The sequence below is a fragment of the Aotus nancymaae genome, unplaced genomic scaffold (genome assembly GCF_030222135.1).
Source record: "Aotus nancymaae isolate 86718 unplaced genomic scaffold, 86718_ANA_hifiasm-v0.15.2.pri h1tg000001l, whole genome shotgun sequence".
NCBI lineage: Eukaryota > Metazoa > Chordata > Mammalia > Primates > Aotidae > Aotus > Aotus nancymaae.
In genome coordinates, this window is record NW_026988412.1 from 13,275,732 (window position 1) to 13,293,610 (window position 17,879).

At 39.4% G+C, this 17,879-nt stretch overlaps 1 long non-coding RNA gene across 1 annotated transcript in view; it reads left to right on the plus strand.

Moving 5' to 3' along the window:
• LOC105732813 (uncharacterized) overlaps positions 1 to 17,879 on the plus strand; it is a 679,090-nt gene that overhangs the window by 537,670 nt on the left and 123,541 nt on the right. The window lies entirely within an intron of this gene.

Consider the following 17,879-nt stretch of genomic DNA (forward strand, 5'->3'; position numbering starts at 1 on the left):
CTCTGTGCCCACTGTGTCTCATCTCAGTAGTCTCTTGTGAGTCTTTCTATTATGGGGCCGCCCTGATGCTTCAAAAGTGACACAGTCCACTCGTCAGGCATGAATGGACTTCCTGGAAGCGCTGGCTTTCTAGGACCTCCAGAGACAGCTCTCAAATATGGGGGGATAATGATTTCTCCCTGTTGGTTCTCAAATGGAAGACTCTGTAAGCTGTTTAGAAAGTTCTAGAAAAGATTGGATCCAAGTTTTCCATGGCAGTGACCCCAAGAAAATGCTTCTTATATTGGCTCTTCCTCCTTTCCTCACTCTCTCTTGTTCCTCTCTCCTAATCTCTAGGATTACCTCACAAATAAATTGCCTGTACACATGTCCTGGCCTCATGGGGAAAATACAAGCCAATCTAATGGTAGAGCAGAAAGGCCATGGTCTCTGGAATCAGACAGACTTGGGTCTGTGTATCAGCTCTGCCAATACCTAGGAGTATCAGCTCTCCTGTTACCTAGGAGACCTTGAACAAATCACTTAACCTCTCTTAGCTTTAGATTCATCATTGGTAACATGGAAAAAATAATACTTTGTAGAGTTATGTATGGAATATTGAAAATGGATAAAAAGCATTCAGTCCTTAGCACAGGGTCTTTCACAACATCAGTGCTCAACAAATAGCTGCAATTATTGTTATTATAGCCTGAGCAACTCCCAGGGGCACCCTAGGCACTACAGGTACAGAATTGTGATGCTCTGACTTTAATGGCTGTCCCAGGATGCTAAGCTGTAGAGCTTAATCACTTTAAGGACCCAAAACCACATCAATTATTTATAAATTACTGTTTATAGAAATGGCTGCATCATAAATAGCTTCTAGATTCTATAAATGTATTTATGCATATGTGGATAATACAAAGATAATATATTTGGAGAATTAAGCCATTTTTTAGATGATTTGTTGCACTTTCCTCTGTCCAGTCAGCTTAGGAATTGTATATTTGAGACAACAGGGTAGAGATTATATAGGAAAAACATAAATTTTTAAAAAGTTAATTCTTACTATTTTTTATTTTTCCAAAAACCTGGAACAGAGATCGTAGTTTTATAAGAAAATCTTCTCTTCTCATTAAATAGGAAAAACTTCCCAGAGTATAAGAAATAATATGGACGGTAGAAGTTTAAAAGGAGAGCATGGAGAAAAGACATGGGAAAGTATGGAGGCAGGATTTGGAGAGGAGCATCCACTCCAGTGAGCTCCATCTCATGGCCCCTGGAGTTATGAATATAAGGTCCCACAAACAGCCCAGTGCATATCAGCAAGCACTGTGTTTCCTCCAGTGGAGATGTTAGTTGTTCTGCCTGTTGTCATCTATTAAGGAACAACTTTCAACAGTTGTTGGATTTCCAAATGGCCTCTGAAACTGCTAAGTCAGTAGTCAACTTACTCCATGTCGGAAATTCTCTTTGCTGCATTTCAAGACACCTAGAAGACCCTAAATGATGGGTAGTCCTAAGGATAGAGGTAGGAGAGGATTACGTCTTTGGAACAACTAGCAGGACAGACTTCTACCCTTAGTCCAAGACAGTGGTAACTCAAACCCCATGAGAAATGAATTAGTTATCAAAATATGCTACCTTGCCTACATATTAATCTGGTTTATGACAGTCACATTCCACAATTTCCAGGAATCCTGAAGCACAAAATGCACACATGCTTATGGGTTCCAGCCTAAGGGGAGGCCATCCCTCTAAGATATAAACTGTGAACTGACCTTCAAATGAACTCTCCACTTAACCCCAATGTGTCATTTCCAGAAAATTCTTACATTATAGTCACTAATGAATTAGACAAATGGGTATCTGTGAACACTCCAGCTAAGAGGCACATCTGGGTAGAAATAGCTCCTGCTGGTGGATGAATAGTGAGCTATCTTAAATGTGGATGGCAGCCTCAGGGCTTCTGAGATTATCACACTCAGCAGGCAATGAGACACTGACAATTTCAAATGGGGTAAAAGCTGACAGTTACAACCCTTTCCTTCACAAGTTCAGGGGGAGCTAATGCCCTTGAACTTCATAAATGTCCTTTCCCCAGGAAAAAGTTGGTGCATTTTATAGGAAAGGGCACTGAACTTCTGAAAGACCCTGGAAAAACTGTCTTCTCTCTGCCCCAGCTACCTGATCCCCAGTCCCAGGAAAACTTCTTTGTAAGATGTCTCTGTTTTAGCTTGTTGGTGGACAATGAGTATAGTATTATAGTTATCTAGTGGTGAGTAACAAATTACCCAAAACCTAGCAGCTTAAAACAACAAACATTGTCTCATGGTTTCCGTGGCTCAGGAATCTGAGCAGCTTATTTAGCCACATGCCCCTGGCTCAAAGTCTCTCACGAGGTTGCAGTCAAGCCACCCTGGGGTCTATAGTCCCATCTGAGGGCTGGAGTCCTTCACTGCACATGCACTCCACAGTGTTGAAAAACATGCGCTTGGAATGAAGAGACCTTCCAAACAGGCTTTGTGTGAGCAACATGACTGTTTATCCATCTGGGTGCAGGTGGGCTAAGGCCGAAAAGGGCATTAGCAAAGGGCAGTGGGATAGGAGTTGGTTTTATAGGTTTGGGGAGTTTTTTGGGTGGTGGGGGTGTTGCAGAGTCAGTTCATTTACAGTGGTCGGGGGTAGGAGCAAGGAGTATACAAGTTCAGTTACAGTGGCAGGGTTGGGTGAGAGGTATTTACATTATCACAAGAACAGTTAGTTAAGATGGCAGGGTTGGGTGAGGGGCTTGTGGGAAGCTCCGCTGGGTGATCAGGGACAATGGAGATCGCAGGCAGGAGGTGGGGGATTTCAGCCAAGGCAAGCAGGACTGCAGACTTTCAGGCTCCAGGCTTGCATATGGAGACCTGACACACAGGGTGCCTCATGACAGACAGCTGGCTTCCTTGGAGGGTAAGTGACAAAAGAGTGAGAACGGGAGCACCCAAGACAGAAGTCATGGTCTTTTATGACCTAACACTAGAAGTGATATTCCATCCCTTGCTCCATATTCTGTTAGATGTGAGTCAGTAAGTCCAGCTCACACATCAGAGTTGGAAATTACACAAGGGTGTGGATACCAGGCAGGCAGTGAATATCATTGGGGTTCATCTTAGGGGCTTCCCACTACAGTGGAAAAAGTCAGTTTAACCCATACAGTCCACAAATGTGTCTCATTCTGCTTCCAAGGATTCTTAAGGTTGCTCCATAGTCATTTTATTTTTCCCCATTTCACTCCACTCAGTGTTTGTCCTGAATCTTTTCTGTTCATCTGATTCTTCACCAGTTTTTCAAGGACAAAGCTCATGAATTTCTACTTCTCGACCAAAGATAAGTTATCTAACTATTTTCCGCTCTAATTTCTTCCTTTACTTCAGAATTGATCTATGTATATACTAAACCCCCCTTTCTATCTTGTCTCAGCAGAAAGGGATGAGAGCACGAAGGAAATGTAATTTTGCTGAATACTATCTATTGGCCAAGCTTTGTTTTGAAATATATATTATTCAAATATATAATATGCATGTTATATATAATGTACAAAATATTTCAAAATATAGAACATATTAGATATTTTGTATATCATCTATAATGTGCATATTAATATATATTATATCCATACATAATATAATATACACATATCTACACATATTATATATGATATATGTATTATATAATATACAAATATGTATTTGAATAATATATATTTCAAAATATGTAATATATAGTATATATAAATTTATATATAATAATATATACATATACGTATATATAATACATATGTATATACAACACAATATGTCCCATGATGTCATTATTCCTACTACAGTATAGTCAATATATATAATATAGATAAAATAATATTTCATATATAATATGTACATTTATATTACATACTGTATATAAATTAATTATTTAGTATGTTTTAGGAAATGTGGTAAACTTGACACGCATTGTCTCATTTAATCTGTACAGCATTTTGTACTTGGCGTATCTGAGATTTAGAGAGGCAAAGTAACTGGCTTGAGCTGAGACAGCTGGTGAAGAATTGTGGCAAAGCTGTAATCCAGGCCAGCATTTCTATCCATCACTGTTTCCTTATCTCCAAACTGGTTCACATCCTTAGTGTTGATCCTATCTCATCCTGCTTTGTTTAGAAGCACACACCCTTCATCGCTTCTATTTTTTCATTTCTGGCCTAACTACAAACTTTCTTTGCGCTAATAAGTGTAAGCCTCTCTTATCCTTAAAAAAGACACAGAGAGAAGAAAATAAAATAAAGCCTTGTGCCTTCAATTGTCACCTTATTGTATCTTTGCTCCACCTCTTCTTGTTTTGTCTCCTCCTCCAAATGTCTCAATACAGAGATTCTACCCCGGGCTCCACAGTCTTGCCTTTTCCTCTGTCCATCCTCGGGATTCCAGGCCTCTCCCACCCTTGCTAAGGTGGTCAATGAACAGAGCCTTGGCTCAATTCTTCTCCTTCACTGCTCAGGTACATTTACCCTCCCCAACACCTTTTTCTTAAAACACTTAATTTTTGTGGTTGCAGTATTATACATTCCAGCTTCTTTTTCTGTATTTCTCACCAGTCCTTCTTGATCTCATTTGTTTACATTTTCCCTCACCTCTAAAATTAGATCTTTGTATTAGTTTCATAGAACTGCCATAACCAAGCACCACAGAGTGGCTGAAAACAACAGACATTTATTTCTCTCAGTTGCAGAGGCTGGATTCCTGGCTTCTGCTGGTATGTTCGATCTCCCGATGTTCCTTGACTGGAAGCTGCATCACTTCCATCTCTGCTTCTGTTGTTACATGATATTATCTTTTTGTGGGTCTGTGCTATGTCCACATTTCCTCTTCTTATAATGACACCAGTCTCCACTCTATGAGGAGCCCATCCCACTCCAGAATGACCGCATCTTAACTAGTTACGTCTTCAGTGATCTTATTGCCAGAAAAGATTGCATTCGGAGGTATTGGAGGTTAGAACTTCGACATATTTTGAGGGGAACACAATTCAACTCACAATAGTCTTCTCTGAGTCTCTGTGCTATATCTTCTTCTCTATTTCCTGAATCACATCTGTAACCACTGCCTCTAGATAATGGTGTACAAATTACACCATTTTCCCCAAATTTTGTGTTTTTGCACCAATGTTCTCTTGAACTAAAACAAGCAGTTTCAAATGTCTAAAAGATCTCCCCACTTGGATGTCTCATGAGCACAATAATGTAAATATTTTAAAAGCCCGGTGGCCAGTGTGAAATGGCAAACACTCACAAACTGTCCAAACCACCGTCCTTTTTCACCAGGACTCCTGCAGCAGCTTCCAATCTAATCTCCACTTTCACTCTCCTCTGCTACCATTTCTCATGGTGTCCAATAGTTGACTCTTAGATATGGAAACCACAGTATTTTATTCCACAAAACCCCATGGCTTCCCGTTGACTTGGGGTTGCGGAATGGGTGAGTGGGGGGCCAAACTCCTTCAAAACCATAAATATTCCACAACTGTTATACCATGAATATCAGCTTAGGCAAAAAGAGTTCTGTAATTTCCTGGCTCTCCAAATCATCTTTTGTCTTCATGGACATGTGACTCCAACCTGAAATTCTCTTCCCCAACTGCACTACAAACCTCTCTCTCACCAAATTTGCCATTTCTCTCAAGCACTCATCTCTAAAAACAGAACCACCATTATCTGAGTAACTGAACAGGAACAGCAAGCTCATCTATACATCCTCCTTTCTTTTGGCCTATTACATTCATGTGGTGGCCAGAACGCAGTGACTCAAGTCCTGCGCTGTTTTCTCCCCTTCTCTTTTCTTTCTGGCTCTATTTCTATACTCCTAGCTCAGGCATACATTTTCTCCCAAGGAGGCATTGCAGTTGCTTCTAAATCAGCCTTCCTACTTTCAGCTTCTCTCATTCCCCAACCCACTGTACATAGTGAGTTGATTAAAATATTTTTTAAGTTATTTATTTTTTTGATTGGAAAGGGTCTCACAATATTGCCCAGGCTGGTCTCAAACTCCTGCCTTGAGCGATTCTCTCACTTCTGCTTTCCAAGTTGCTGGGATTACAGGGGTGAGTCATTGTGTCTGGCTCTACAGAAATATTTCTAAAGTAGAGTTCTGATTATTATCTCAAGCCTTCTCCAAAACCCTTGCAGCTTCCTCAGCACTGCATCGTAAAAGCCTGTGATTCTTGCACGCTCATCAAGCCCGCAACAGCAGACAACGATAGTGCCTTTCCAACAGGTCTTGGCCTCCCCACTGGGGGCATGGTGAGGAGTGCCAGAGTCAACACCCACAGAAAGAACCCTAAATAATGAGGGGCAGGAGTTGGTGGATAAATGCCTAAGTTTCCTACCTTCTCAGTAGGAGAATTCTCAGAGGACCCCCAGCAGTTTAAGCCCACAGTAGTAAGGCCATATTGAAGCCCGAGGCAAAAGGATATATGTATACTTCTCTGTACTGGTTTTTATGTATTTTTAAATGGCTAATGGTTTTAATAAAAATATTACTCATGTTTGCTTCCATGGAAACCAATGAAGTAAAAGTATAATTAAATGTTTTCAATATAAGTGCAATGTTTAAATTTAAAATAATGATGTGAGTTTTAATACTTTTACTTTTAAATTTTATAATTTCTTTTTCAGTTACTTAACACGTACTGGAAAAAATTCCCTATTTAAAAAATGCAAAAAAAGGTAATTCTTACATATCGTTGTCTTTTTCCTCAGGCCCCTATCTGGCCCAACAGAGTATTGTCAGATCCTGTCCTTACTTAAAATTTTAATAATGTGTTTATCATGGATTTTTTGTGTAATTTTGATGGTTTAAAATAGTGTATTATAATACTGTTTATATTGAGTACTGAGTGTTTCGCACTCCCATAAATTCAGCAACCTGGGTGAGCTTCCCTCGCCTGACCCTTGTCCTAGCCCTAGGGGTAATCTGCTAACTCGAGTTTCTTTGGTTGACTTTCTTCCCTTCCCTGCTTCAATCACCAGTTCCCTCACCCTATTTCCTGGGATTATTTCCCAAATAGAATATTTAAAATCTTTGTCTTGAGATCTGCTCTTAAGAGAATCCAAATTAGTCTGTGGTGTAGCAACCACGAACTGTCCCAGACACAGCCCCACCTCTGTCCCTCAAACCTAAGCGCAGCCAGTTCAGCATGTTTTCTACTCTGACCTTAACTGTGATAACATATGTGAAAGCCCTTTATCAAGAAGCATCATGACATTGTAAATGTGACATCATAAGAAATATATTTAGTCGGCCTGGTACGGTGCTTTAATCCCAGCACTTTGGGAGGCCGAGGCGGGTGGAGCACAAGATCAAGAGATCGAGAACATCCTGGCCAACAAGGTGAAACCCCATCTCTACTAAAAATACAAAAATTAGCTGGGCGTGGTGGTGCGCGCCTGTAGTCCCAGCTACTCGGGAGGCTGAGGCAGGAGAAGCATTTGAACCTGGGAGGCGGAGGTTGTAGTAAGCCAAGACTGTGTCACTGTACTCCAGCCTGGCAACAGAGCGAGACTCCATCTCCCCCTCCAAAAAAGAAATATATTTAGTCCTTGCTCCTTGATCTTGGCACAGAACTCTTAAAACCCTAAGAATTTGCTGAATGATAGGAATGTTTATTATTATTCATAAGGAGCTCCTTTTGATCACACCTGAGTTTATGCTAATGAGGTGACTTATGGCTGGTACCCTAAGTAGCCTCAGGATGGAAATGGCTACCAGAAAGGCCAAGCGATTAGAAGAATGAAACTTTTATCTCCACCTGCCAACCTCTGGGAAGGATGGGGGAGCTGGAGATTAGAGTCTATGAAAACTCTTGAATAATCAGAATTGATGAGCTTCTGGATTGGTGTGCTGGGAGGTGGTGCACCCCAACTCCACAAGGACTCTGGATTAAGGAGCCCTTCCCCACCCTGTATACCTTGTCATCTGGCAACCCATTTTAATATTGTTTATAATAAACTGGCAAACATAGGTGTTGCCCTAAATTCTGTGAGCTGTTGTAGCAAATTATAAAGCCTGAGAAGAGGGTTGTGGGAACCCACAGCCTGTAGCCAAGTTAGAAGTGTGGTAACCTAAGGACCCACTATTTACAATTGGTCTAAAGCAGGAGGGCAATGTTGTGGGACTGAAACTTTAACATGTGGGATCTGTACTAACTCCAGGTAATTAGGCTCAGAATTAAATAAAATTGTAGAAAACAGTTGGTATCTGCAGGAGAATTGCTTGGTGTGGAAAACCCACACATTTGATGTCAGAAGTGTTGTAGGTAAAAAACAGATCTCAGGATTGAGCAATTGTTATTAGCTTCCTGTTTGCTCATGAAACTCCCTCTTCCTAGCATTTCTTTATTCTATGTTCACAAGCTGAAAAATTACCCATGCCACTATCTGATGAAGACATTGTTTCACGTCTCCTCACTCAGATTTATCTCTTTTTTTCCTCTGTTCTCATATCGTAGTGGTAATTCTTATGATAGCCTCCATCCCGTGTACCTTCTACTCTGGGCACTTTAATACCTCTTATCTCCTCTATTAGACTGCCAGTCTCAAAAAATGTGGGCAGTGTCTTCCTCAACGTTCTAAGCAGCCACAGCAGCCTACCTTTCAGTGGACGCTTGTACATTAAATGTCTGATGAATCAAATTAAATGAAGAATTTAATAAATTCAGAACCAATGCATTCAGATACAGAACCTTCACTTGGGTGAACAGAGCAGGTGGAGAAATACACAAATCCATTCAAAGCACAGCTATCAGGGAACACAATGTACCAGATTAGCTGGCTTGTGTTGCTGCCTGGGCGGTAGGTTCAGGAACATGCCGGCCCAGCAATCTGGAGGTGGATTTGGCACACAAGGCTTCACAGAAACTTTTTGCCTCACCCACCAACACAAGGCTCTACCTTTGCTGTCACCAAACTCTTTGTGACCATGTTGCTTGACTCAATTTGCATCAAATGACAAATATTCCTAGCAGGTGTTCCCAATCGGGTCCAGAATTAGGGTATGAAAAAAATAGCTGGCACTTGCCCTGATTCTGATGATAGGGTTGATTTAAACCTTGGAAAGCTCTTTTCAAAACCACCTGGCAGAACATCACAACACACCCACATACACCATTCAGTTGGTATTTAGAGGACTTCCATAAATCACCAGGTTCTCCAAACTACTCTATGGACAGCTGAATTTTTCTTGGCCATGATTAAACTGTTCATGCCATCTTCTCGCCTACCTTATCAACAATTCAAGGGGTCCGGGGCTCTAGCAAACATTCTATATTTCCACTTCACAGTCTTTCTATTCTATTTAAGTTGTGTCAAGTTGCTCAACACAATATTATTTATAATAGCGAATTGGGAAGAAACATAAGTCACAGAAGAATGGTTAAGCAAACTACCTGTGTTCACTTTTCATAGGATTGCTTATAGGAAAAATTATACTGATAGTAATATACTACTATAATATTACTGATAGCAATAATTTAAATTATGCAATTATGGATAATTATTTTGTATCTTCCATTTATAATTCATTTTAATGCATTATGAATATGTAATCCTTTAATAATTATAAAAATAATACATTTTTTTCAGACTTAAAAAAATCAACTGAGTAGACATCCTAGATTGGGGAATAAATCATAAAATATGGACATTTGGGAGAAGGAAGTTCTCATCCCATTCTTTGCCTTGATGAAAAGACACTTACAAATTCTGAATGTGTGTGTTTATTGTAGGATACCCAGTTGTAATATCTGTAAATTGTTAACAACTGACTAAATAAAGATCCTGATTTGTAGCATTTGCGAATTCTAAGATGTAAATATTACCATTGTAACCTATTTCAAGCTACAGATATGAAGTCACTGAATATGGGGTTGAGTAGAGGTTGATCTTGCAGCACTATAGGAACTGAGCCAGCCCCAACATACCACTGACTTCATTTCCTCATTGAGCACCTCTCTGAGCCAATGGCTAACCATGTAAAAATGGTTCTTAGAAAACAATTATCCATGGCCAATTTGAAACTCTGCCCAAGAGCACAGCTTCCTAACAAGGCAAACTCACCAAGACACCAGCTAGAAAGAGCGCACACATTACCTTCACCCATCTGTCTACTCCCCTGGAGCCCTCTTCTGCATCCTGGACCACAAGAGTTTTATTCAGTCCTGAGACCCTAATATCAAACAGGAAACTATATGCTGGACTTTTATCAAAGGAATAGCCAAGTTATGAAAAATATTAAATACGAAAAACAACATATGTGAAGAAGAGCAGTAAGCATATTTTGAAATTTACAAATAAACATGAGAACACTAAAATATCATTGAAAAACTGATCAAAGAACTTCAGGGCAGTTAGGACCTTAGTGAATACTGAAACCAATATTTTGAAGAAAAAAACATTGAGTCTGAGAGAACCCTGACTGGTTCAAAGTCAGGTTTCAATTCAATATATTCTGATGCCAAATTCATTGCTTTTGTTATTACTTTGGCACCATATAGAAATTCATGTGAGCTTGAATTTTAGTAGAATTATTATAACATAGTACTTGAGACAAGAACCCTAAGAAGGTTTTCTATTTTGTCCAGTGAGGAAGAAGTAAAGTTGTTGTTTTTTTCAAATATCTTCAAAAGATTCATATTCTATGAAGAAACTTTTTTGACACTTAACAGGAGGCATTGATGTTCACTGTAAATAAAATTCTCTCCTCTACTTTTCTATTTTCTTATGTGAAATAGAAGAAGCACGACTGCCCTGTTCACCTCCTTCTATTTCATCAAAGTGAGAGTCGCCTAAGCATACACTGCAAGAAGGCCACATCTTTGACTTTGCTGCTGGTTTAGTCTTTGGGGAACGAAATCTGAAAATGACTTCCTCAGAAGGAGAGCTGGGCAGCTTGTTCTGGCTGTTACTGCCAGTAAGCTGCATCCTGTCACAAGTGACTACATTTCTGAGTGAAAACCTGAACACTCTGAAACCTCATAAAATCTACCCAGTTAAACATAAAACAGCAGAAAGCCAAATTTACATTCATACTTATATTTTAACCATCATGTTTATTAATGTTATAAGTGTGTTTTGGGGTGTACAAACCAACCCACACACATCAGACAAACTACAAAGGCTTTTTGATTTGTCTACATTAATTCTGGTTATGATTTCAATGGAGAGTTTCTCATTAGTACCATGCAAATATACATCAATAGTCTGTGTAACTAGCTGGAATGTAGATTCAGTCTTAGGATGAAAATTAGTAATTTATGCTACAATACAAACTGTTTAAAAGAAAATTACTAGTTTGACAATTTAAAAAATTATTAGTAACATAACCAATTGTTTATATACATACATTTAAGAAAAACTTAGAAAGCATAATTCTCTGACTGATAGACAGAATGAGAAACCTCATTATAGGTTTCTTCTGGGTAATTTTAAAGTGGGATTAGGAGGTATCCAATAAGCAACGAATAATGATTTGAAAAATAACCAGAAGGACCATTTCTCCGACAGATCTTACTTCTGCGATTGACATTTTTTCCTGCAGTGGGTGTGAAATTGTAAAGAATCCACTTAGGTACCATTCCACATTCACATGCTAATTTATAAAATTTGGACTTCAGCATCTTACCTAATAGAGCTCATCAGAATAGTTTTAAGAGTGTTATTTATTAACTTAGTTATCTACTTCTAGATCTGGAAGGTAGCATGGGAAGAATTATCCAAAGGGGAGACTACTCAGAGGGTGGCCCTCTGACTTGCAGCATCTGCATCACCAAAAAGATGTTACAAGTGCAGGATCTCAGACTTCACCCACAGACCTACTTTGTCTACATTTTAACCGCATCCTAGATAATTTAAATACACATTAAAGTTCAAGCAGCACTGGTCTAGGTCCATTTTACACATTTAGCTATTGAGAAATTGTTCCAAATACTCATAGGTGGTTAATTGATGATCAAAACTCAAGACCAGATTTGTTGAATTCCAGAACTCTATCTTCTTCCTGCTTTGTCTTCTTCCCTTTGCTACCTTCTTAGGTAATATGGGTAACTCCTTCCATACAACCACTTAAACTAATCCAGTCACTATCCATGTCTATCATTAATGCCAATGCCAGCTTTGGCTGAATCTGTTCCCTTCAATGACTTAAATTTTGACAATTTTTTAAATATGGTCCCATATTAGACATTGACACAATGGCTGGCAAAGTTAAAATAAATGTATTTGTATCCTTTGGCAAAGGCATATCTACTCAGGAAGACTGAACAAGGGTCTTTGGAGTATTTTTCAGTTCACCAGCAAATTAGAGAAGCTGTCCCTGCCCCTCCTCCCCTTCCATTCCAATCAGAAAGAAGCAAAAATAGGCCTTAAAATAGCTTGCATTTTCCTAGAACCAATAAGGTAAATGGCACCTCATTTCAAAAGGGTGGCTAAGTATAAACCCACTGAGGGAGAAATCTTCAACTGATAACTTTGTGTAAAGAGGACATTCACAGCAGGTGACAGTGATTTGAAAGCAGATCATAGGAAAAATAGTTTCTTCTGTCACCTTAAGAAGAATTAGTTGGAGAACATGGTTGACTTTTTCCAGTCTCTTAAATTATGTCAATAAAAAAGAACAGCCGTTATACAGCAGGAAAGAAAGGAAGAGAGGGCAGCACTAAAGCTTTGTCATTTCAAAGGCAACAATCCACTCAGTGTTTCAATTGAAAGTTTACAACCAAATACAAAAGATTTGCAATAGATTGCAATCACAAAGACTTCTTCAGATTCCCATGTCCTACTAAGATTCTTTTACATTAAAGTCGAAAGGAAACCTGAGGCATCATTGCCATTTGACACATATGAAAATGAGGCTCAGATGAGTTAAACAACTTTCTCAAAGTCACAAAGTAAGGTACAAAACCAGGACAAGGATCCTGTGTTTCTGACTCTCCATCCAGTGCTCTGACTTGGCAAAATACCTACATTTTGTGCCTAAAATGTTTACTGGATTTCCAAACAGGAATCTAGCTTAGTTTTTGTTTTGTTTGGTTTGGTTTGGTTGGGTTTTGTTGTTGTTTAATGCATTCCTATAAGAGACTTTAAGACAAACAGAAAACAATTCAAGATTTTTGGGAAATAACAAAAAGATGTGGGTTCATTTTTGAGAAATCTATTATCTGGAATTTAAAATGTGACATCTTTTTATGGTAATAATATTTAGACTTAGAGATTTGGGTCAAGTATGGGGAAGGTCAAGATAAATCTGTTTGCATCCGTTGGCAAAGAATAGTACATTTAGGTAGACCAGACAGGGGTCCTTGAAGTCTTTGGGGCTTAATTAATATCTCAGTAGTATGTGTGGCTTTTTGGTATTGCTCCTAGTTCTGTTTTCTAACTTTAGGGAATGAGAATTTGGCCTCAAAGCTACAGACAGCTGTGAAATTCAATGCTCTATTGGAGCATTTTAAATAGCACATTTGGCCCTTTGGAGGTAACTAAATGGGTTTCACTTCTACAGATTTATAGAACTTGCTCTTTTGTCCAAATTTCTACCTCTTCTGGCTGACTCACTCCCAGCTCCTTCAAACTGAGCCCTTCATTACTCACAGTCTGTACAATGTAAGATAAGCTGGGATCAAATTCACGCAAGGCTGGCAAAGCTTATTTCCTTTCAGATGCTAGAATTTTACCCATCTCTTTTTCTACCATAGCGACATACTGGGAAGTACAAATTGCAGATCATGTAGTCTCGCAATTCAGGAATGAAGGTATGGCCTAAGAAACGGTTTTCAACCTTGGCTGCCCATTACAGTGATCTTGGGAGCTTCAAATAATCCCCATGTCAGGCTGCTTCCCACTCCAATTTCATCAGAATCGGCCTGGTGAGACCCAGGTATTGGCATTCTTTAAGCAACTGCTCAGGTGGGTCCAATGTTTAGCTAAGTCTGAGAACCCGTGGTTTAAAACAGCTCTTCTCAAACTTTAGTGAGAATTGGTTATCACCTGGACGCTTTTTAAAGCAGACTCCTGGTCCCAACCACTGGTCAACAGATGAACACCTTAGTGTTCCTCAAACTGTGGTTCCCAATCATCACAATGGCATCACCCAAGAGCTTGTTGCAAATTCCCAGGTTTTGCTCAAGACCAAATCACTGGAAATGGAGCTCTTGAGTCTCCAGAATTACTAGCTCTCCAAGCAACGACAGTGTACACTAAAGTTTGAATACCATTGGTCTAATGAAGCTAGTAAGAACTGTGTAACAGTGATGACAACTAAAAATAATATTGACAATGCTAATATTTCAGTCACTCATAAATTGCTCATTCTTTTGTTTGATACCACATGCCCCTGATAACTGCAGAAGGCCTGGATCCACTTGTGAGTGGATTTCTCTTCCTATCTCGTTCATCTGAGTGAACCTTGACGATTCTCTCTCAGTCAGTACTCATCAGTGCTGAGGTCTCCTCAGAAGATGAGGTCCCTCCTTGCTAGGCTACATCTCAAAAAAAAAAAAATAGCAATATATCTGTCAAGCGCCCAGATTCTCACTTTTGATCAAGGATAAAAGAGGGCAATTTAATTTGAAGGAAAAGCCCAGGACATATCGTTGGGGAAAAGTGTCCAGGATAAAAATATATATGGGAAACCCAGCATATTGCTTTGGCTTCAGTCAGGAATGGTGTTCTCACTCAAGCCTCTAGCCTGCTTCATGAGGTCCAGGCAGGCTCCAGACATAAAGAATACAGGAGAAAGAGCTTCTACCTGGACAAGAACTTCAATCCCATTCTTCAGCCCCTCTTTCTCCAATATGATTCCCTAGATAAAACATCTGACTTCTCTCTCCTAACATCTTCCAGATCCCCTGAGGTAACTGACACCCAGAATTTATTTTATATTTTCTTTTCAGCAATTGTCTCTGTAGGGTAAAACCTTTTCTAGAGCTGAAACAGTGCATCAGATAACTTTCAGTGTAATCTTTTTTTTCTTTTTTTTTTTTTTTGACATAGCCTTGCCTTTGTTGCCCAAGCTGGAGTGCAGTGGCACTGTCTTGACTCACTGCAACCTCCACTTCCCAGGTTCAAGCAATTCTCCTGCCTCAGCCTCCAGGGGCCTGCCACCACACCCAGCTAATTTTTGTATTTTTAGTAGAGATGAGTTTCACCATGTTGTTCGGGTCTCAAACTCCTGACCTCAAGTGAGTTACCCACCTTGGCCTCCCAAAGTGCTGGAATTACATTCCTGAGCCACCAGGCCCAGCCAGAACTAGCTTTTTTTAGTCAGTGGAACTCCACAAAGGTGAGGAAGTTCAGGATGCCACCCCAAAATCTGTGGCTTTGGTTTGCCGATTATTTCAACATACCAATAGGCATTTGGAGAACAGCAACATACCAAGTGCATTTGGGGAACAGGAAATGCAAATAAAGGCTTTTCTGAACTTCCTGCATCTGCCTAAGGAAGAAATTCTTCAAAAGAGACTCAATTGTCAAGAATCTCTGCCCCTGTAATCTTATCAGCCAACGAAGATGAACTCAAATCACAAGAGAGGAGACTAGAAGTTGACCCATGCCCAGATAATTATTCATTATCTGAGAGTTTCTCCCAGACAACTTTTATTACCTGAGAAATTTTATCCGCATAACAAGACCACCTCTACTCATCAGACATTTTTTCCTGTCATCCTCTCTTGTGTGGGCATCACCCCCAAGTAGCCCTAAGTACTAATTTTTTTCTGTAGCTCAAGAAACTATATAAGCTTCAATCATCTGACCAATCTTTGAGTCTCATATTTTTTGGGACTCTGGTGCCTATATATGTAATTATTTTTTTTTCTCCTGTGACTTTGCCTTATGTTGATTTAATTTGCGACCCAACCAAAGAATCTAGAAGGTTAGGGGAAGTCATTTTTTACATCTCTACAAACAGCTCAGATGATCTGATCATTGATGCACAAATCATGACTTCCTGGCCTCAATCTCTGAGCTCCATCACAAAAGCTTTGAGCTTTTGAGCACAAGTCAGTTTTTTTCTTCCATAATTAAAATGCTATCTCACTTCACTGTACAAGGTGAAAACAGTCACTAATGTTTCAGACACTTGATCGACATCAAGGAAATACATTGGAAAATCAGACCAAATATTTTCACTTTGAAAATTTGAGTGGCAGAACCAAGAATCTGCCTTCTTCAAAGAAAGAAAGAAAAATAATTCTAAGGTGAAGCTGACCTAAGTTAAAACTTCCCACAGAGAACACCAAGCTACCTATGTGGGGTGTGGGTTGTGCATAATATTTCATTTCCCATGCATCTTGGCTTACAAATGTGCAAAAGGAGCAGAATGCCCAGAGTCAGGAAAGACACACAGATTAAATAATTGCAAAAGAGCCTTCAACAATTGCTAGTTTCCAGTTTAGGTTGCTCTCTTTGTTCTGAGTTTATATGCAACTGCCTTCTCCCTTAAAATTATATTTAATAAAAAATTAGGTTCACTTTGCACACTGAGGTACCTCCTCCTTAGGAAGGTGCTCTGTAACCAAGAAGCTGAATGCTAATGCAGGGGTTGCTATGGTAAGCAATCTTTTCCAGTGAGCAGGAGAATAAATACCTGCATGAATTTCAAAATCGATAGTGGAGACGAAACGGGATATAACCAGGTATTTTAGCCTCTAAATATAGTTATGGAGCTAAAAGGTAATGTCTTCTCTGTAAAATCCTAATATAATTATAGATGCTTCAGTAAATTTTGTGTTCACCTTTGGAAGCAGATTGCTGATATTTTTTCAGAGTTTTTACATAACCCTCTACCATTTGTCGAAAAAGAAAATTTTAGCCAGATAAAAGCAGCTGAAAAAAATAATAAACCTGCTGATTTTTATAGCTGCGAAAAGAAGCATGCAGAATTAGACCCTAATTAATGAATGCTTAGTGAGCCAGAAGTGCTTAATGAACATTAAATAATAACAGTAAAATAGGTATGCTTTTTTAAAAACATGATCTACATGAAGAACTTTGTTTCATTTGTTGAGAAATGTAACTATTCGTAGGATGGATCTCCTCTTGCCGATCTCTCTTTCACCTGAGGTCAATGAAGATCTTCAGTGGCTGAATCAGTGGGCCCCAAGCCTCCTGGTTTTCAGGTGGATTCATCCAATGGGAGGTTGGAGGGAGGGAGGAACGTGCCGTTTAGCTCCCCTGTGCCAGGTTACTGCAAATTGGCTGAGATTCTTTACCTCCAGCCACAGCTCCTGGGTGCTGGTCTTTATTTCCTCCCCTAGCCCGTTCCATCCTAGGGGTGATGAGCCCGTCACCACTGCTAGCTCCAGAGGCTTCACAATTCCTTGTTTCTCTTCATCATGCCTACAACTTTTTCTCAATTTCCCCCCTTGAGTGTGCAACTAATTCCTTCTGGAGCCCTGACCACTACTCCTAGAGGCTCCGTTTTCCATACATAATAAAACAGCTGTATTAAAAGCCATACTTAAATGTTTATTTAAACATATACGTTAAGATTTAGCTGTGCCTTTGGGCTATTTCAATGCCAAATTTGCTACCTCTCTGTTGAAATAATTTGCAAGGTCGAAAAAACTCGCGTCCTTATATTCTTACGCATCACTCGGCTTCATAATTTGTATTTTATTTACATCTTGTTTCCTGTAAATTTTCTGCATCTTCTCTACCACAGTGGACACTCTGTGAAGGAAGCTCTCTGAATGACTTTTGTACTTACATGGAAACAAACACAAACAGCAGGAAAAGCATACAAACTCAACCTGATATAAGGTGCTGTGATGACGTTTTCCTCTGCACACCTTGTCTTTTCTTTCTATTGGTAAAC